The 22,048-nt window shown below is 34.0% G+C and overlaps 1 non-coding gene across 1 annotated transcript; it reads left to right on the forward strand.

Annotated features, from left to right (window-relative positions):
* The first annotated feature begins 16,925 nt into the window (after positions 1 to 16,925).
* LOC145573421 (small nucleolar RNA R71) lies at positions 16,926 to 17,030 on the forward strand. Its single transcript, XR_014097457.1, has one exon. It is a non-coding gene; the product is annotated as a small nucleolar RNA R71 (small nucleolar RNA).
* Positions 17,031 to 22,048: the final 5,018 nt, after the last annotated feature.

The following is a 22,048-nucleotide window of genomic DNA, read 5'->3' on the forward strand; positions in this document are numbered from 1 at the left end:
TCTCTCCTTTTCTAGCTGAGCATTTTCAGCTTCTTTCTCTCTCTGGAACCTCAACTTCATCATCTCCATCTCAGTTTCAGATTGCCTTGTTATGTTCATGTTTTGAATAGTAAGCAACCATTGCTGAGAATTTTCTGTCGCCATGTTCATAACTTTGTTCTTACCTTTATTTTTGCTACAATCATCAATAGAGGGGAAGCCTAAACACCAAACATCACCATTGGTCGGTGTATCTGGGTTTGTTGAAGACGAGTAATTACCAGCTTCATTAATCCGAGATCTCTTTGAAACACTGGATTGGGTTGCTGTCTTCTGCTTACATGTCTCGACTGGATCTTCATTTTCCGCCCATAATTGTTCATTTTTCAGAATATCCCAAGCATGCATATCTTGGAAAACTCTACTGGTATTTTTCCTAGTTTTTTCGTCCTTATAAATTCTACGCACAACCTTAATAACATCGTCGTCAGAATGACCACTTCCTCTCCTTGATGCAGCATGTGCATATGCACCAGAAAAATTTGAACAATTAGCACTTAGCCTTTTCCACCGACATCTAAGTGGCTCCAAAGCCCTTACTCTTAGAAAATCATCCTTCTTAATCTCTTCAGTACCTTGTTCAAATTGCCTCTCTCTACATAATCTAACATTATTAAACATTGCCTCAACTTTTGCCCAGAATTCATTCCCCTTTTGGTTGGTATTAGTTTTTTTTTATCTTTACTTACCTCAAGCCAAGCTCTCACAAGGACCTCATCTTCAGCATGCAACCAAAAATTCCTTCGATCTGTATTGCCTCTACCTCCGCCTCCTACATCCCCACCTTCATTTTCTTCATTTTCTTCAGCTTCGTCATCATTATCGTCATTAGAGGCAGCAGTTGATCTATATGACCAATTAAAATTTGAATTTGCACCTTCACCTTCTGACATGTTAAAGTGTTGTGACATAGGGAAGGATGTTTCATTTTCAGCAAATTGATGATTTTGAAAAGGTGAGTGTCCTTCAGATGGAAGAACATTTTGAGAATAGGAGAAGTTAAGAACTTGTTATGGTCGTAAAGGGAATTGTGAGATAGAACTTGGATTTGTGAAATTGATGTTATTCATTCCATAATTTGGAAACTGTGGAAAAATTTGTGAGTTTGGTTCCACTTGAGAGTTGAGATCTATTTGATAATCAGAAAATGAAGGTTGAGTATTTGAATTTTTTTTCGATTTTGAAGGATTTTTTTTCCGATTGGATTTATCCATATTCAATAGTTTTTTGGATTTTGTAGATAAAAAAATAAATTACTTTAAAAGGAATGAATTGAGCTAAATGAAGAAATTGAGCTTAATGAGAAGTTGTTCAAAAATACCTCAATATTGGTCTCTTTTTATAGAGAAAAAAAAATAAAGACGTTGGTAATATTTTTTTTTTTACTTGTATTTTTCAAATTATTACCGTTGCAAAAATTTGCAACGATAATAATTCTAGCCGTTGAATGCATGCGTGATCATCCAACAATATTATCGTTGTTGTCATTTGTTGCTAGTACATGCAAGTTTTCCTTTTTCTTCTTCCAATAATACACTGCCACTTGTCATTTACATCTTCATGACCAAATTTTCAGCTTGGTCATCTTCAAGACCTGGTCATTACTCTCTTTCATCCAATTTTTTCTTTGTTTTATTTTTTTAATATAAAAACTCCCCTCTCTCTCTCCTCATGACCAATGACCTGGTCATCCAATGGCCCTCACTCTTAAGAGGAGGATTTTGAAAATTATTTGTTTGGTTTATGTATATGAGAGAGAAAATATTTTTTTAATAAATAGTAACATGAACAAATTTTTTTTTTTTTTCATGAATAAGGATGCTCTAAACAATGCACATTTTCTCATAAAAAAAAAAAAAAAAAAGTAAACAATGCACATTATTACGGAGTACCAACTTACTAAGTACTTTTGTTTTTTAAGTTGATACATTTCTATTACTAGGCTTGTCAATATATGTTTTAATAATTAACATCTCTAATTATAAATATTGTAAAATTATAAAAAGTGAATATTAATAAAATATACATTGAGACGATTCAAACAAGATATCACATAACTATTTTTTTTATTGTATTTATAAATCACAAAATCGAGTCAAAATGCAATGTGTGAATAGTATAAAAGTCAAACGATGTCAACCAAAAAAACGGGGGAAGTAAGAATTGGTTTAGTGGAAAAATTTAAACACGCCTTGTTGGCTTGGTTTAGTTGGAAAATTTTAAATAAGGCTTGCTGCTTGGTTGGTTTGGTTTAATGAAAAAGTTTTATTTTTTAACCATGAATTTGTGGAGTCAAACCCCACTTAAATAACTTTATGACGGAGATTTTCTAACCCTTTCCCCATCTCACAAAGGCTTAACCATGAATTTTTGGGATCAAACCCCGCAATTGTTTGCCATTTTCGATTGGATCAATCAACCAAGGGAGTGCTTTACTTTCTCAACAAATAGATGGTTCTTAGTTCAAAGATACTCACCAAGCTGAGAATGGATGGTGTTTGGATAATAGTAACCTGTTGGATGATCGAATCATTAGCGGAAGTAACTTCGGGGTTGTACATCAACTTTACTTGCAGAGGCAATGGCGTGCATGGGTTACAATGGACTTTGGATCAAAGTTTTAGAGAATCGCAATCGGCCCCTCTCTCGTGCCTGGTCGGGCGCACTACAACACTTTGAGGTCCGATTTTCTTCTCTTTTTCTTTAAATTTGGCTAACTCTCTTTCTCCAACCTGTGCAAAAATACTCTAAAACACATTAAATTCACTCCTCTCTCCTCTCACAAGATAAAAAGGTAAAGAAGAATCTATCTAAAAAACAAGAAAATACGAGTTGCCTCCCGCAAAGCGCTAGTTTATCTAGGTCTCGCACGACCTTCTTACCATACGTCGATCAAGATGGAACGGAATCGATTAGGTGAAGTAATTCAACCGCACCAATCGTAGTGTAACACCCCCGATTTACTAGCTAATAATAAACAATAAATAAAGGAAAATAAACAACCTTTAAATAAAATTGCGGAAGCATACACCTAAATCAGAGGTATTACCGCCACACTTGACAACCTGTCAAGTGTTAAGGCTTACAAAATCCCAATAATTACAACCCAATAATCTAGGTGAGCTACTTGTACAACTTTACAAACTCGTTATAACAAACTAATCGAAACACTTGAGCTCCTTTAGCTACGATCACTTGATCAACCTGCTAAAACAATCTTGTCTGCTCACCATTAAGGACAAATTCCAAAATAGATCGTCGCAGGGCCACCATAAGAAAAAGACATGGCCGCAAACACAAGTAGCATAGCAAAACAATACACACATCAGCAAAAAACTGAGTAATCACCACTTACCAAAATATAATTAAACAATATAATAATCAATTCAATATAACTAGCTCACTTAGCAATGTAGCCCGAAACTACATTCACAAATATACCAAACTCAAGGATAAAATTAACTTCACACTCTGAAAGTAACCTCGAATAATAATACGAACTTTACTCAATTAACTCATATAACCTATAAGTGTGCCATGCTCTTTGTTCTAAACCTAGCCTTGGACATGGGTAATTCGAATAACAAACCAACAAGTATAAAAACTTGAATACTCCCAATAACCAGAAAACACCTTGAACCAGACCACATACGGGTCAATTCCCACTGTAGGGGACCATAGAAAAATAAATAATAAAGATTGTACCTCATTCTTGACTCATGATTATCATCATCTTACCAACATGCTAAGAACTAAGGTATATAACGCTGAGCCTCTAACCCATAACAAAATAATAATTCTCAACCTTTTGATCTCATACATCGATCAAATAATCTTTCACATGATAATAAATAATATCTCAATATTGGCACAGGTTCCCAATTCATATATGGCGACATATTCGGTTCATAAAATATCTCAACTCTTATAGGACAATAAAACTAATACCCAAATATAATTAACTCACAACCCAAGAATTATACACTGCATTAATAACCCTAAAACCTCAAGAACAATACTCCCTATAGCAACAATATGAAAAACCCTAAAAATAATTGTACAATTAATTATATACAACAAAAATAATATGATATTCAAATCAAATCAAACAAGATCATACAATATCATAATAATTAATCATATATACAAAGAGTACCAATAATAATTCATACAATTAACAGATAACTATACGAAATATAATACAAACAACTCCAATATATATAAGGTTCGTGTGATTACCAATCTAAAAGTAGAGTGCAATATTGCAATTACACATGACGTGATTACTCCAAACTTTCTACTACTCGATCATCGATCCACTAGTGCAGACTCAAGATTTTTGGAATAAAGATTATAATTAGTTTGACCAATTGATGATCATGAATCTAAAAGTTAATAGCACATATGGCTGCTACTATAATCCCACGAACAGAATGGAGTTAAGAGAAAGCTAGGATTTTTATATTAAAACGGCTGTACAAGTTTACTATCAAATAAACTTGGGCTAAAATAGTTTATATACCCTTACGAATATAGAGTCCTATTTAAATTAAAATAGGGTTTTAAACCTTTCCGAACTCTAAAATAAAAATATGAGATTAGGAAAGTTATTTAATAAATAAAAATAAACTATATATAAAATCATAAAATATTCGGGTATTACACGTAGCCCCTGCGTGGTACAACTTTAGTCTTTGACCATCTACCTTAAACTCACCACCATGTTCATCAAATAATTCCACAGAATCGAATTTGTTTGCCCTCTTCACAGTAAAAGGACCCGACCACTTTGACTTTAACTTTCCTGCTAAAAGTTTTAGTCTAGAGTTGAACAACAAAACCTTGTCACACTCTTTGAATTCTCTTGGAAGGATCATCTTGTCGTGCCATTTCTTGGTCTTCTTCTTGTAGACGTGTGTAATATCATAGGCCATCAACCTAAACTCATATAACTGGTTAAGTTGTAGAAGCCTCTTGTAATACCTCGTATTTTTATACGTATTTTTAATTAAAATAAGTATTTTAGAAGTATTTAATTAAATTGAATTGTTTTATTTAAAGTATTTTAAATAAGTTTGGAAATATTTATAAAAGGAAAGTTTATTTAATTAATTATTTTAATTAAGTTGGAATTTTATTTAAGGAAAGTTTTATTTTAGTAAAGTTTTATTAGGGAGGGGATTAGGAAAAATTAAAAGAGGAAAGTTTAAGAGAAGGGTTTCTAGAGAAGGGTTATAAATATTCAACATATGAGGCAAATCAAACTTTGCCCAAAGTAGAGAAAACCCAAGGTAAACTTCTTTCCATTTTCCCTTTATTTTCTTTCTTTTTTTTTCTTTCTCTTTTTCCCTTCCCCTTTTTTTCGGCTCCCCCTTCACCACCACCAGCCGACCACCAGCAACGATTGTCGCCAGCCTCCGGCAACAGGCAGCCACCGGCGCCGGCAGCAGCCAAGTGGCTGTCGGCTGCCACCTCTTCTTTCGAAGAAAAAAAATAAATAAAACTTTATTTTTAAAAACCAATTTAATCCTAGATCTAATTGAAAATTATGAGTTTTGGGATTTGATTTTTTGATGTTTGATTATGAGTATTATGTTAATTAATTTTCAGATTATGTTTTTAATTAAAAAGCCCCAATTTTTGAAACCCTAGGTTCTTGATTTATAAATTATTGAAGGATTATGATATATAATGGTGTAAACCTTTGATTAAAGTGTTTTAAGGCTAAATTACAACAAGTTTTCATTAAAATATAATGCTGGAATTTTAGGTAGTGCTTTGAAAATCAAGTTTCTTTAAGGAATTTTAATTACCCATTAATTGGGATTAAAGTATGATGTTTTAAAAATAATTTCAGCTTATTTTAATTAAGTTATGAGTGGTTTTATAATGGTATATATTGCCGGAAATTTGTGTAGAGAGGATTTTAATACTCTTCTATGATTTTAAATTGTAGGAGATTTCGAAGTAAGTGATTTCTATTAATTGTGGCGATATTAAGATCGTATTCAAGGTACGTTCGCGTACTTAGCATAATTTTATTGATGTAGTAGCATGCTAAATGTGTTTAATTGATTACAAGTAGTATCATGCTAGATTTGGAATGGAAATTATGACTTGAAAGTAATTGATAAATTGAATTATGAAGCATGATTTATTTGTGATGGATTATTGGATGGAAAATTATAGTTTGGATATTGTTTATGAAGCACATATTTATTTGTGGCATGTTAGAGAGCATGTTCAATTAAACTAAATGTTTAATTTGGTTTAAGATATTGAAAAGGAATTTTATTATGATTCATATAATTTTTATTAATACTTTAAGCATGAGGAAGGAGCTATTTAAGTGTCTTTGTAAACGAGGAGTAAATTATATTTTTTGTGCCTTAGTGCACTTAAGGTGTTTTAACATCGAGGAATAGGATTTGTGGCGCTTTACGCGTTTAAGGTGTCATTGGCACCGAGGTAGAATTAAAAAGGGTTCAACATTAAATATTATGTGGTCACTAATTATTCAAGAATTAAATTGGTACATTTGATTGTTCGAATGATTATTGTTGATTGAATGATTATGGTTGAGAGTCATCACCAAGTTTAATTAATGTAAATAACGTAAAGTGATAGAGATTACACACCAAAACTCTTGGAACGTATATACCTTGAGTATGAACATATGGGGGGAGTATGGGGTTTTATATTTAACCATAACTTCTACTGGAGTACAGAACGCTGTACATTCCTTTTATTATTATTATGCGCAGGAATTCCGCCACTTACGAGTGGTTTTTGATGCTGGCATGGTTAGCTCCCGTGTCAGTAACCTCAATTTATTTGGGGGAGGTTAGGGTGAAACCCGTTCGATACGTAGTCAACATTAAATAAATTATGTAGTGTCTAGTGAGAACTTTTATTGATTGTTGTATGCTTGAAAAAAAAAACAGGTGCAACGAGGTAAGTTGTGTATTGATAGGGAATTGTATGCTAGTGTGTTAATTACGCTTATGTACTCAGCTTTGCTGATTGTGTGTGTTGTGCGTTTGTTGGTCTTGTCTTTATCTTGGCCCTATGATGACCCATTTTTAATGGATAGTAGTGGAAATAGATAGAGATAAGCTTTTCAGGTGATGAAGCATATTCATGAATGGGCAAGAGTGAAGAGCGAATCATGCTAATTTCTATAAGTATGTGATGTGTTTATTGCTTTAATCATTTATGATTTTAATATTATGCATGACTAACAAAAAGGTTTTGAATTTGGTTTGGTTTTAATAAGGGCCTATAATGGTTCTAAGTTGTAGGTTGATTTTATTTTACTTCGTTTGATTTCAGTTTGACTTTACTTTCGTTGATTGACTTTTCAAGTTGACTTGTTTTGAATGGTTTTGAAATTAATCTTCCGCTTTGTGTCTTTGATAGTTGCCTTAGCCGTTTTCACGGTGGCGGTAATGTCTTAAATATTCCTATTTAAAGTTTTAAATAGGGCAAAACATGTATTTTAAAAGAAAGGAATTTCTAGGGTGTTACACCTCTTCTCTCCTGCTAACTTAGCATCCAAATTGAGCTCTTTAATAGCCCAATATGCTTTGTACTCTAATTCCACCTGAAGGTGACTTGCTTTCTTCCACACAAGTCTATAGGGGGAAGTACCAATTGGGGTCTTAAATGCAGTTTTATATGCCCAAAGGGTGTCATCCAACTTATCACTCCAATCTTTCCTAGATTTTGCTACCACCTTCTCTAGAATAGCCTTAATTTCACGATTAGAAACTTCAACTTGATCACTAGTTTGGGGATGGAAAGCTAAACCCATCCTATGGTATACCCCATACTTCTTGAGAAGGGTGTCTAACTTCCGCTCATGAAAGTGAGATCCTCCATCCTAATAATCGCTCTAGGGACTCCAAATCAAGGAAAAATTGTTTTCTTGAATAGCTTATGGACCACCTTAGCATCATTGGTAGGTGAGGCAATGGCTTCTACCCACTTAGATACATAATCAACGGCGACAATGATATAACGATTCCCTCTAGAAAAGGGAAAGGGTCCCATGTAATCAACACCCCAAACATAAAAAAATTTTAACTTCCAATATACTAGTTTGAGGCATCTCATGCCGCCGCGAGATGTTGTCAGTCCTCTGGCAAGAGTCACAAGCTTGAACAAAAGAGTGAGCGTCCTTGAACATGGTAGGCCAATAAAAACCCGACTCATTGATCTTTGCAACCGTCTTGGTGGAACCATGATGTCCTCCATAAGGTGAGTTGTGGCATCTAGTGAGAACACCGTGAACTTCCCATTCGAGAACACACCTGCGAAATAATCTATCTACACACTCACGAAACAAAAAAGGATCATCCCAAAAATAATGTTTAATATTATAAAGGAACTTCTTTTTCTGTTGGTAGGACACATCGAGAGGTATAGTACCGCCCACCAAATAATTAGCATAGTCAGCATACCAAGGGTGTTGCTCTACAACTGCATACAAGTGGTCATCAGGGAAAGAATCATCTATAGGAAGAGAATCCTTACCCTCATCATACCTGATTCATGACAAGTGGTCTGCAACAACGTTCTTTGCACCTTTTTTGTCTTTAATTTCCACATTAAAATCTTGAAACAAGAGAACCCAATGGAGGAGCCTAGACTTTGATTCTGCCTTGGCTATTAAATATTTCAAAGCTGCATGGTCAGTAAAAACAATAACTTTAGAACCAACTAGATATGATCTAAATTTTTCTAAAGCATAAATCACAGCAAGAAACTCATTTTCTGTCGTGGCATAATTGACTTGGGCTTCATCCAAAGTTTTACTTGCATAATAAATAGCATGCAAAACTTTGTTCTTTCTCTGTCCTAGCACGGCGTCTAATGCAAAATCACTGGCATCATACATGATCTCGAAAGGAAGATTCCAATCGTGAGCACATATGATAGGTGCCGATATCAAAGCTTGCTTAATCCTGTTAAAAGTCTTAAGACACTCGTTAGTAAAATCAAATAGGGCATCCTTGAGTAAAAGCTGAGTTAGTGGTTTAGCAATTTTAGAAAAATCTTTGATAAAGCGACGATAAAATCCTACATGACCTAAGAAACACCTAACCCCCTTAACATTAACTGGTGGAGGTAATTGCTCAATCACAGAAACTTTAGCTTTATCTACTTATATACCCTTATCAGATACAATATTACCAAGAATTACTCCCTCTGTCACCATAAAGTGACACTTTTCCCAACTTAAAACCAAATTGCATTTTTCACATCTTTTCAAAATTTTAGTTAGATTACCAAGACATGAATCAAGTGAAGACCCGTAAATACTAAAATCATCCATAAAGACTTCCATGATATACTCTATGAAATCAGAAAAGATACTCATCATGCAACGTTGAAAGGTAACAGGGGCATTACACAAACCAAAGGGCATTCTACGATATGCAAAAGTACCATAAGGGCATGTAAATGTAGTCTTTTCTTGATCTTCAGGGTGAATTGGAATTTGGAAAAATCCTGAATACCCATCCAAATAACAAAAGAACTTATGATTAGCCAACCTCTCAAGCATTTGATCAATAAAAGGGAGAAGGAAGTGTTCTTTTTTAGTGGCGCTATTTAATCTACGATAATCAATACACATATGCCACCCTGTAACATTTCTAGTGAGAATTAATTCATTCTTATCATTTTTCACTACAGTCATCCCACCCTTTTTAGGAACCACCTGTACAGGACTTACCCACTTTGAGTCAGAAATAGGATAGATAATACCTACATCAATTAATTTCATAACCTCTTTCTTGACTACTTCTTGCATGTTAGGATTCAACCTCCTCTGGGATTGAATATATGGCTTGTAATTGTCCACTAAGTGTATCCTGTGCATACAAAAATCAAGGCTAATACCCTTGAGATCATTAATACTGTACCATGTTGCCCTTTTGTGAGTTCGAAGAACCTCTAGAAGTTGGGAAGTTTGTGGGTCATCAAGTGCAGTACTAATGATCACATGGTGTAATTCCTGCTCATCAAGAAAAACATATTTCAAATGAGAAGGGAGAGGTTTTAGTTCAGGTTTATTAACCTCTACAGGTTTTGATTCCTAAACTAATTTTACTACCTTCTTGCTCTCTTTAGGGTCTAATTCATCTATTGCAAGAGCTTTTTCTACGGCATCCACCTTTCTACTCCAAATGCCTGCATCACCTGTAGTTAACTTAGCACAAAAAACTTCCTCTAAGGGATCCCTTGCAAGAACCTGTGGTAAGCTATCTTCACAAACAACATCCATGATATCAATAACATCAATTAAACAACAATTTTCCTCTAACATAGCACCTTTCAAAACCTTCCCTAAATTAAAAGTGTAATACTCCGTATTTTTATTATATTTTTATATACATAAATTAATTATTTTATTTATTAAAATGATTTATTTCATTTTAAAAATAAATTATTTATTTAAATAAATTGTAAGTGTGTATAAATAAAATGGATCATAAATTGAGGCAACAAAAGTATTTTTAGTTGTGTCAATCCTATTTAAAAAGGTGGACCAACTTATTGGGAATTTAGGGGTCCAATAAGTTGGCCCAAAGGGAGAATTTGTAAGGGAGTAGGAATTAGTAATGACAAAGTTGTAAATATGAGTTTTAATTTTAAAAGGAGAGTATAAATACTTTAAAATCTCAAGATTTTTCCACACAAGTTCATAATTGTCAGATTTTACAAAAATTCAAAGGTTTTCTCTTTATTTTCTCTTTCTTCTTTTTCCTTTATTCTTCTCTTCTTTTTCTCTTCTTCCCCTAAAAATCCCACGCCACTCTCTCTTCTTCTCCCTCCACTTGCGCGGCCAGCACCACCGGCGCCACCACCACCACCACCGGCGGCAGCAGCAGCGCCAGTAGCCGGTCGGCGCCTATCTCCTCCCCCTCTCTCCTTTTTCGGATTGTGTATAAAAAAAACTTCTTTAATCCTAAAATTAATTCTATTGATTTATTGTTTTAAAGGCATGATTTTTTTTTATGTTTTGGCGTTGATTTTGAGATTTTGATGTTGCTAATTTATTGATATAAATTTCAGATTTTTATTTAATTAAAAAAACCCCGAAATATTGTATAATTAGTTAGGGATTGAGGCTAGGTTGTTGTTGTTGATTAATTCATGGTCTAATCATATTTTTGATGAGTTTAAACCCTTCAATTTAATGCTGGAATTTATTTACACATACTACTTTTTAATTATTGAGTTAGGGTTTGATTAACCTTCAAAGGGAAAAAGGTTTTAATGATTTATATATGATTTCCTAGTCTAAAAGTGAGTTTTATACTAAATAAGTATGCTGGGATTTTATTTAAGTCATAAAAATCAGGTCTTTTTGAAAGGATTTAAAGTACCCACTTAAAGAAAAAGTTTTATGGCTTTTATGTCATCATAAGGGGTTAATTAGTATGGTTTAAATAGTATTGTAGTTGCTGGAAATTGTGAGAATAGTGGATTAATTATAGTTATGTATTTTTAATTGGAGGAAATTTCGAGATAGGTGATTTCTAGCAAGTGTGGCCGAGTTTAGGCGATATTTAAGGTACGTATGTGTACAAGAATATTTGTGTATGCGTAGTATCATGCTAGGATTGTGAATTGTGATTGAAGTGATGGATTAGTAGCATGTATGGTTGATTATATGTTTAGAATTGATATTGGTTGAACATGAATTATTATGCAAGCATGTGAATATGATATTTGAAACATGATACAAGTTGAATATATGTGAATCATGGAAGTATGTTTTATTTTTGAGTATCAAGGAAGCGTGAAATTAATAAGCAAAACTTATGTATGTTTAAAAGAGCTATAATTAGAATTATTGAACATGATTCATGAATTTTATTCTCAACCAGTTATTATTGGTGTTGAGTCAAGGAAGTTAGTTTATTTATTTACTCACTCAAGTAAGTTGAGATCGAGTCAAGAAATTTTATTAGTGCATTCTATGCGCCAAGGTAGTAATCGTGCAATTTTGTGCACAAAATTAGGAAAGGAACCTTAATTAAAATAAATAGTATGTGCTCACTAATTAATTCAAGAATTAATTGGAAGTACATGTTGCTTATTATTATGTTTATTCTTGATTGATTGGTTGAAGTCTTCACATGTTAAATTGGTAAATCACGTAAAGTGTAAGATGATACGCACCAAAACTCTTGGAACGTATATACCTTGAGTATGAACATATGGAAGGAGTTATGGGGTTTTATATTTAACCATAGCTTCTACAGGGGTACAGGACGATGTACTTTCTTTTATTATTATTATTTATGAGCTGGAATTCCGTCACCAAGGTGTGACATAGTAGGTGCCAATTGGGGTAGCTCCCTGATTGGAAGCTCCATTTTTAGTGGGCTATATTTTTAAGGAAGGAAACTTGTTCGATGCGTAATCCAAAGCTATTAATTAAATAATTAATATTGCTAGTTATGAGTCAAAGGTAAGTTGACTATGAATGTATGGCAAGCATGTTTTATTACTATTCATATTGATAGGATATTCATGTTAGTGTGGTGCATATATACTCAGCTTTTGCTGATTCGTACTTTTGTATTTATGTTTGGCTTTCCTTTGGTTGGCCCTACTATGACCCATTTATATAGTGAGTAGAGGGTTGAAATAAAGGGAAAGTGACAGGTATTTGAACCATGAAGAGCATGATGGAAATGAGTGCAGAGAGTTACTTGTTATGCTTTCCTAGTTTTACGTTTTGAATTATTTTATTATGGACTAACCTTTATGTGTTATTTAAAGTTGGATTTTTAAAAAGGGCTATGTTTGGAATGGTTCTAACTTGTTTAATTATTTTTATTTTGTTTTGAGATTGTGAAATCAAGTTTTATTTTAAAAGTTGGTTTTTAATTTAGACTTCCGATGTGTGACTTTGAAAAATAGCCTTAGCCGTTATTACGGTGGCGGTAATATTTGGATATTTCCTTAAAATAGTTTTAGTTAGAATAAAAAGAGTAATTTAAAATAAGGGAATTTCTGAGCGTATTATCATCTCCAATAGAAAGGGTTAGTTTTCCATTTTTAACATCAATAATGGCTCCTGCAGTATGGAGAAAAGGCCTACCCAAAAATATGGGAATTTGAGTATCCTCTGCCATGTCTAAAACAACAAAATCAACAGGGATAAAAAATTTACCTACCCTAATAGGACAATCTGCCATTTGCATTAGTAACTTTTAAATCACCCACACATAGACGATGGTATAACATTAACACTAGCACCTAAATCACACAGTGTTTTATCAATGAAGACATTACCAATATGACAAGGGATAGAAAAACTACCAGGATCCTTTAATTTAGGAGGGGATTTATTTTGCAATAAGGCACTACATTCCTCTGTAAAAGCTACAATTTCTACCTTATCAAAGGCCTTTTTCCTAGTCAAAATATCTTTCATAAATTTAGTATATGCAGGAACCTGAGTGATTAAATAGGTGAAAGGAACTGTTACTTGCAGATTTTTCACAACCTCCAAAAACTTATCAAATTGCTTATCAAACTTACTCTTCAAATGTCTATTAGGAAATGGAAGTTTGATAACTGGACCCTGCACATCTCCAAACTTGTCCTGAGGTTTACCCTGCAAAGAAACATTAGAAGAATTAGTTTTCTCTTGGGGCCCTGCAGGGTTAGTAACATTAGCACTTGGTACAAGGGAATCAGGATTAACAATTGTTGTTGTGACAAATTCATCATCTTTGGGCATAGAAGGCCCATCATAGTGTAGTGTGAACCACTCCTCAGAATAATTGCATTAGCATGATCCGTGGGGTGTACTGGCTGTGATGGTAGAGCTCCCTGATGGCGAGTATGTAGAGTAAAGGAAAGTTGCACAATCTGATTATCCATGATTTTATTATGTGCTAAGATTGAATCAATTTGTGTATCCCTACTCTGCGTGTGCTTTTGCATATTAGCTAACATCGTTCTAATTTCTAACAAAGCAGGGTCAGTGGATGGAGGTGGAGTTGGTGATTGGGTCATTTAGTAAGGGGTTTGGTAGTATTTTTGCTGTGGTTGTTGTGGTGCTTGTAGTTGTGATGGTTGTGGAGTTGTGGGGGGGGGGGGGGGGTTTGCACATTGGTGCTACGGTAAGATAGGCATGAATGATTTCGGAGTCCAGGATTATAGGTGTTGGAGTATGAGTTATTTTCTCGATAGGCTTGGAATGCATTAACTTGCTCCACAGAACTCCTACAATCTTGTTCCTAATGACCTACAAGTCCACAATTTTCACAAAAAGCTTCATTAGTGTTATTATTAACAGCAAAAACATTAGCTAAAGTATGTAGTAGGATAAACAGTACTAAGATTATCTAATTTCAAATAAATAGAAGTTAATTGAGCTTGCACAAAGGATACAGAATCGACACTATGTTTGCCTTTGTTTACAAAGCCTCTAGGATTCCTGTATTGGGAATTGTGAATTGCCATCTGTAGACACCCATTTGTGTCTCCCCAAAATCAAACCCAGTGATGAATACCTTTTGCGTCGAACCATAATCGAATAAGGTGAAAGTGTGAAAAGTCAAGTGTTGCGGTTAGTTTTTATTAAAATCCTTCTTTCTGTTTTCGAAAACCCACTCTATTTTATAAAAGCGTCCATTTCAGTTTATTTTGGTCTATGATAAGGGTCCAATAATGGTGTAGTTGGATGGGGCTTTAAAAGACCTTTCCAACGATATATTATAAGCCCAATTCCGATGAATAATGAGGAAGTTATGGCCAAAATACTAAACTGGGCCCAAACCGGATTTTACCTACGACCCAATGATCATGAGGAGGGTCCAAAGGTTTAATCCTATTCCTAAACTAATTAGGATTGATTAGAATCTTCTATAAGTTTCTAAAATATCTTAATTATCCTTTTTTGAAAAGATAAGATCATGGAATTTGATTTAAATATAAACTTTCCTTTTTTAAAACTTTCCTAATTCTATTCGGATTTAAAGATGTTCAAAGATAGTCAGATATTATTTTCGTGCCTCATATATTTTATCCAAATTTTATATGGTTGGATAGATCTTGAAATTATCTTTCCAATGATATATTATAATATTAAATCCGAGCTATAACGAAAAAGATATTAAAGATATACGAAACTCTATCCAAAACTGACACTCTTTCACTATTTCATCCATATCTTTTTATCTACAAAAGATTTTAATCTGATTCTAATTGCATTAGAAATTAGACTTCAAGAGCTTTCTAACGACATATTATATGACTTATTTGGACTTCTAGATCAAAAGATATGATAAAAACAAAATCCAAAAAAACTGTCTCTGTCGCCAAACGACAGACTCTGTCGCCTCGCGACAGACTCTGTCGCCTCGCGACAGACTCTGTCGCCTCGCGACAGACTCTGTCGCATGGCGACAGGATAAATTTCTGGCGACAAGGTCGGTTTGTTAGCGACAGCGTGTAGTTTTATTCCTTATCAAATTCTATGATTTTCCGGACTTTTTCCTTATAAATAGGGTCCCCGAACCTCTGTTTTGATTCATCAATTCACAATCATCAATTCTCTCTATCAACTCTCATCCTTAATTCTCTCTATTCTCTCTAAGCAATATATACTTTCTTTCTCTCTCTCTTTCTAAACTAGCTTTTCAAAATACAATATTCCGCATTCACAAGATCTTGAAACACCTAGCCAAGTTCGAAGTTGCCTTCGCCCTAGACGTGCAAGGTTGATAATTTATGAGGGTTTGGTCCAAAACTAGTCAAAAGTTTATTTAATTTGATTTTAATTTAATTCTTTAATTATTCTTTATTATTTTCATTGAAGTTTACTAACTTGTGTATTTTGTTATTAGAAAGAGGTACGAGGCTTCAAAGTATGTAATCTTATTACTCTCTTTCAATGTAGAAAGCATGTTTAGATTTGTTTATTATTGTCTTATAATTCCTAGTATCATGTTAGGATGTTTAATATTCCTAGTATCATGTTAGGATGTTATTTTATGCTTTCTAGTATCATGTTAGGATGTTATTATTGCTTTCTAATATCATGTTAGTACCATGTTAGGTTTAAAGCTTTGATCTTTATTGCTTAGTGACATGTTAGGAGATGTTATTAATCTTGTTAGTATCATGCCTAGGATCTTGCTATTATTATTGAGCTTTATTATGCCTTATCATGTTATTATCATCGTTATTATTATTATTGATTTATTATTATGTTGCTTGATTTTTTATTGTTATTGCTTGATCACACCTTTTATGATTGTTAAAGAGAATTTGTACTTGAAATCACGCTTAATAAGATAATTATTAATTTGGTTTAGGCTAATGTGATTTTAATTCAAGTGATCGCCAATAATAGTATTATTTGTGCATTAATTTCAACCAGCATAGATAAACAGGGTAGGTTTAATATAATGTTTGTATGTTATTCGAAAAGCGCACATGAATACGAGCAGAACAAAGTAGAGGCCTATTTTATAGGGCGGGTCCTTTCTTTTGTAGATTGGATTCGTACCCTCATCCCCGGACCCTGTTTGGTTCAAGACCTTATGGAGTAGTTGACGGTCCTTTGGATTGTCTTTTGGGTTTACAAGTTCCTAAAACTTGTTGGCGACTCTTTTTGCTCTTTGTCTTTCCCTTTGGAACGCCACCGTACTTTAGTGTATGATCACAGTGGGGTTCAAGTTTGGGGTTATCGTAATGCTTGAAATATTCCCTACACCATCTCTTCGACAACTGTTCTTGATACATCTACTTGAAGATTCATAAATCTTCCATTAGCTGCTGAGTCAAGAATTGATCTAGATGAATTTCCAAGCCCATTGTAGAAGGCTTGGATTATCTCACACTGCGCTAATCCATGATGGGGACATTCCCTTTGCAAATCCTTAAATCTTTCCCAAGCATCTTATAGACTCTCATTAGCTTCTTGGGCAAAATTTTAGATTTAACTCCTTAATAAAGTTGTCCTCTCTGTAGGGTAGTATTTATTATAAAAATTCAAAGCAAGAGTTTCCCAGTCAGTAAAATCAAGTGCAGTTCTATTCAATCCATTATACCACAATTTAGCTTTACCACACAAAGAAAAGGAAAAAGAATCTCCCTAATTTGGTCTTAAGTGACCCCAGTTTGCCTAATAGTATTGCAATACTGACAGAAATCCAAAATTTGAAGATTTGGATCTTCACCCTTAGCTCCGCTAAATTGCTTCCTTTCAATCGTAGTAATAAACTGGGGTTTAATCTCAAATTCCACTCCCTCAAGATTAGGTGTAGGAGCAAGATGAAGAAAATCTTGTAGGGATGGTTGCGAATAATCACTAAGCTTGCGAGGTGGAGGAGGTGGTGGATTCGCCATCTCTGATTCAGGTTCTGAAGAAACTTCCGAATCGCTAGAATCAGATGGGGGTTCCAAAGGTGTATTACCCTCGGAAGTAGATCGTATCTGTTTGGAAAAGTTCTTATGAAAAGATCGTTCGATTTCAGGATCGAATGGAATGTAACCTGATCTAGAACCCCTGGGAATAAACACAAAACTAAACAAACAAATATGAGAAATTTGTCCCAAAGAACTTGCGTTATCTGAGACGGGAGAAAATAATTTAGACTACAAAAACAATTAGAAATAAAAATAAAACCGTCTCCCCAGCAACGGCGCCAAATTTTGACAAGCTAAAGTCGTATTACCTAATAAAAAACAATTCCTAAGCTAAAGCAGATAGGGAAGTAGGGTCGAATTCATAGGGAAACAAGTCTATCTATTCCTAGTTAATTAAAATGATCTAAATTATTAAGTAATTAAATTATAGATATGACGAATTAAACTAAGGAGAATTAAAGTAGGATGAAATCAATAAATAAAAGCCTAGGGTATAGGTTCACCAATAAGCAATATTCCAAGGTAAAACATAATAATCAATCACCAATGCAATAATTAATCAGATCATAAAGGGCTTTCGCTACGTATTACAATCACAGAATTAATCTACCGTTATTAAATCGCATCTCTCGAATCTTGACTTAACCATTTATAAATTAACCTGCCTATTGAAACTAAGCCTAAACATCAATTCTCATTTCTTGAATCTCGAATCAATATTGCATAACTCATACAATGAAACCAGGCCTAATCTAATTGCATAGCATGAAATCAATCAATAGGAAATTAATCAAGCATTGATAATCAACAATAATAAATTACCCCTTCATATTATTTATGGATCCCCACAACCTTAGAAAATAATCTACTCACAAATATTAAAATCTAGAGTAAACAAAGCAATTAAACAAGACATGATGAATTAAAGCAATTAAATTACTGAAAATAAAAAGGGAAGAAATTGTTACCAAAATTAACGAAATAATTAATTGCATAAAGCAAGAGTTGTAGAGAGAGAAAACAAGAGAGAAGTCTAAGCTTAAAACTAAGTATGAGAATTTTAGCTAATGAAAGAGATAAATGTCTAGAAAACTAAACAAAATGTATTTATACAAAGCTTAAAAATCTTAATTAGAAAGTAAGTAAAAATCGTCGGAAAAGCTTCTCCAAACACACACCCGATCGGGCGCCATCTCGCCCGGTCGGGCCCGCTTTTTCTTGAGGGGGTACTTCTCTCGCTCCCGGTCGGGCGCAAGACAGGGCAAAAGAGCCTTCCTTCTCTTCAGCCTCGCCCGGTCGGGCGCGCCTCAGGGCGAGGACACCCTTGGACTGGGCGAGCTCCTTGGGCAACATTTTGACTTCGTTTAGGCCACTATTCTTGTCCCAAACTCGTATCTCTTCTTTGGGTCTTTATAAATTGGTCCGTTGCCTCGATTTCTCCTATGCCGAGCCCTTAATCACGATTTGATGATTCTAATCGGTTTTAGGCTATGAAAGATGGTCGTGCTTCTCTAATACTCGTAGTGGCTCCAAATAAATCCGAGAAAATGCTCAAAACCTGTAATTTCTACAAAACAATACCAAAACTACGAAAACACTAGAAAACACATATTAGTAATAAAAGTGTCTCTAAAAAGCTAAAAATACTCCTAATTATGACCAAGGGACGGGGGTAAAGCACTATATAAAGTAGACATATCAATCAACCATATTATCTGTACATTAGGATCACAACAAACTTTAGATAGTCAATTACTTTCTTTTACAAAAATTTATAAGTTCATAAGATGAAGTAAACAATTCAATATCAATACCATCAACTTATGTAATTCATTCAAATATCACCATAAATTATTGCATTAAAAACAGAGAACAATACTCAAATCATTTAAGAAAGATGCTGATAATTCGTTCATTAATTACAACTTGTTTAATTACAAAAGATAAGCTCTCTTAAGCCTTTCACATACTTCCTACATTGTCATGGTAATGACAAATCCCAAAAAGATATACATTCATTTGTCACACACAAAAACTTACCTCCCATGCCAAGTTAGCATCCTAAAAACTTAAAATGATAATTACAAATACTACCTCCGTTACAGGTTATGTGCAACGATTTGACATAAAGCAGAGAAGGAAAATGTCTAATCGTTGCACATAACCTGTAATAGAGGTAGTAACATTAGCTTTAAAAAGCAGGAGACTCCAAAAACCTGCTTGCTGCTCCTACAACATCCCCCAGCTTCCTTTCCCCTGGCTAATTCTCCTTGAACAACTGAGGAAAACAATAAAAATAAACCATCATGTCCTTCGTCATCTAGGCATGGAAGTCCCTGTCGTTGTTAAAGAGGATGTTGTTGAGAATCCACTCAGCCACATCAACGTATGGGCCCACGAAAGGGGACGGAAAGTCAAGTGACGGAGGTAGCACCATTGCCTCCATTTCTTGCACACTCTCTCCACTGAAATACGGTCCTCCCAGTCTAGCTTGGGGAAGAGGTGCACGCATGACCAGAAGGTCTTGTTGGTTGAAGATGGGGTGAGCGTGAGCCAATGCGTCCGTACTTAAGGCTATATACATATAGAGGTCATATTCTAAGTTATTCAACTAATACCCCCTATTTTATCCAAAACCCTAACATAATTGCAAATTTCAGAAGCATTACAGTCCAAAAAAAAATGATCAACCCAGTTTTTGATGCTCCATACTCATAAACAAAACCAATTACAAAAAAAAAAAAAAAAAAAAAAAAAACGAGGAAAACCAACAAAATAAGCATAATTTGCATTTCATTATCACAAACCCTATCATAATTCACTTACAAACAATAAATCACTTTCAAATTTAAGAGAAAAAAGACAAGAGAATAGAATATACCTTCAGTAGTGTACAATTTTGCAACTTTTGGAGACTTTGCTTATGGCCTGGACATTAATGGCGTCTCAGATTAAATTTTCTCTCTCTCTCTCTCTCTCTCTCTTTTTTTTTTTTTTTTTTTTGTTTTGTAAAATTGAAAATGATATGGGGAAGCTTCTAGTGGAAATTTCTATAGAGAAAGGGATATGAAAAGGCTGCCTTTTTAGTTCTCCAGCCAAAAAAGTGTAATGATGACTTAGTTTCAATTTCCAAGATTTGGTAACATATATATATATATATATATATATATATATATATATATATATATATATATATATATAATAATAATAATAATAATAATAAAAATGCAATTTATCGAGTAGAACAAGTTACACAGTAAAATTTATCTCCGGTGAGCTCCTCAGTCCCTTCTTTGCAACAAATTAAACATCAATACCTTTTTTTTGCTATTTTGGCCAAACATTAGTACCTAGTACTATTAGAAAATTGATTTTGACGCATTATTAATTGATTTTGGCACACCCTTATCTGAGAAGAGCATAGAAAATAATGCCAAAATCATCTATCTATAAATATACTAAAATAACAACCGCTGACATCATCTCTTTTTAAAATTGTACACATGTCAAGCTGTTGTTAAAATTTTTCCCGCCTAAATCAATTGCTGACATCATATTTTTATAGATTTTTTTTACCTTAAATTATTACAATATTTTTTTTGAAGACAATTATTATTATTATTATTATTATTATTATTATTATTATTATTATTATTATTATTATTATTATTATTATTATATTATACTCCATATTTTATATTATGAATTTATGAGTGACTATCTGACTTCAAAAACTCTTGGTTAAAGAATACTCCGTAATACATAATTTGCTTAAGTTTTTACTCTTCTTCAAAATTAATAAGATCGAAATATCATTACAAATGGCAATTAACGGTTATGTTTTTATACTACCTCCGTTAACAGTTATTTGCAACATTTACCAAAAAAGGGTGCTAACTATTATTTGCAACAAACTTATTTCTTTCCTATTTTAGTAACTTTTTTCTGTCAAAATGACCAAAATACCCTCATTTAAAAATTATTAGCACATAACACCACCCATAATTACAAAACATTAAAACCTTAATCTAAATTAATTATCTTTCTCTCTCCTCCTTCATCTGTCATTTTATCTTCTTCATCTTTCTTCAAATTCTAATCCATCCTACTAGTGGATTTCAGATCTAGTTATTCGTGGCTGATTTGCTTGATTCATGGTTGGATTTGGTGGCTTGTGGGTGAATTTGCAGGTTTGTGGGGGTGGTTCGTGGGTGGGTTTGGTTATCGGGTGGTTCGGGGTATTGGTGGTGTGTGGCATTTGGTAGTTTGTCGATGATTTTGGTGATTCGTGGGGGTGTTTTTGGTGGTAGTCAAAGGGTTTCTATGGTTTGTCGGTGATCTTGGTGGTTTGTAGTGGTCGTTTTGGTGGTTCATGTAATCGGGTTTCGGTGGGGATAATGTTGGTGGTTCGTCGAAGGGTTTTGGTGATTAGTCGATGGTCGTGGGTGGCTAGTTTTTGGGTTTCAAATCTGGTTTTGGTGGGGGGTTCGTGGGCATCGTAGCTGGCTATTTACGGGTGTTGGTGGTTCACGGGCGGCTGTTTCGTGGGTGAGTGGTTTTTGGGTTTTAGATCTGGTGGTTTTTGGGTGGTTTTCGTGCT

The sequence above is a fragment of the Chenopodium album genome, chromosome 12, assembly GCF_948465745.1.
Source record: "Chenopodium album chromosome 12, dcCheAlbu1.1, whole genome shotgun sequence".
Taxonomy (NCBI): Eukaryota; Viridiplantae; Streptophyta; class Magnoliopsida; order Caryophyllales; family Amaranthaceae; genus Chenopodium; species Chenopodium album.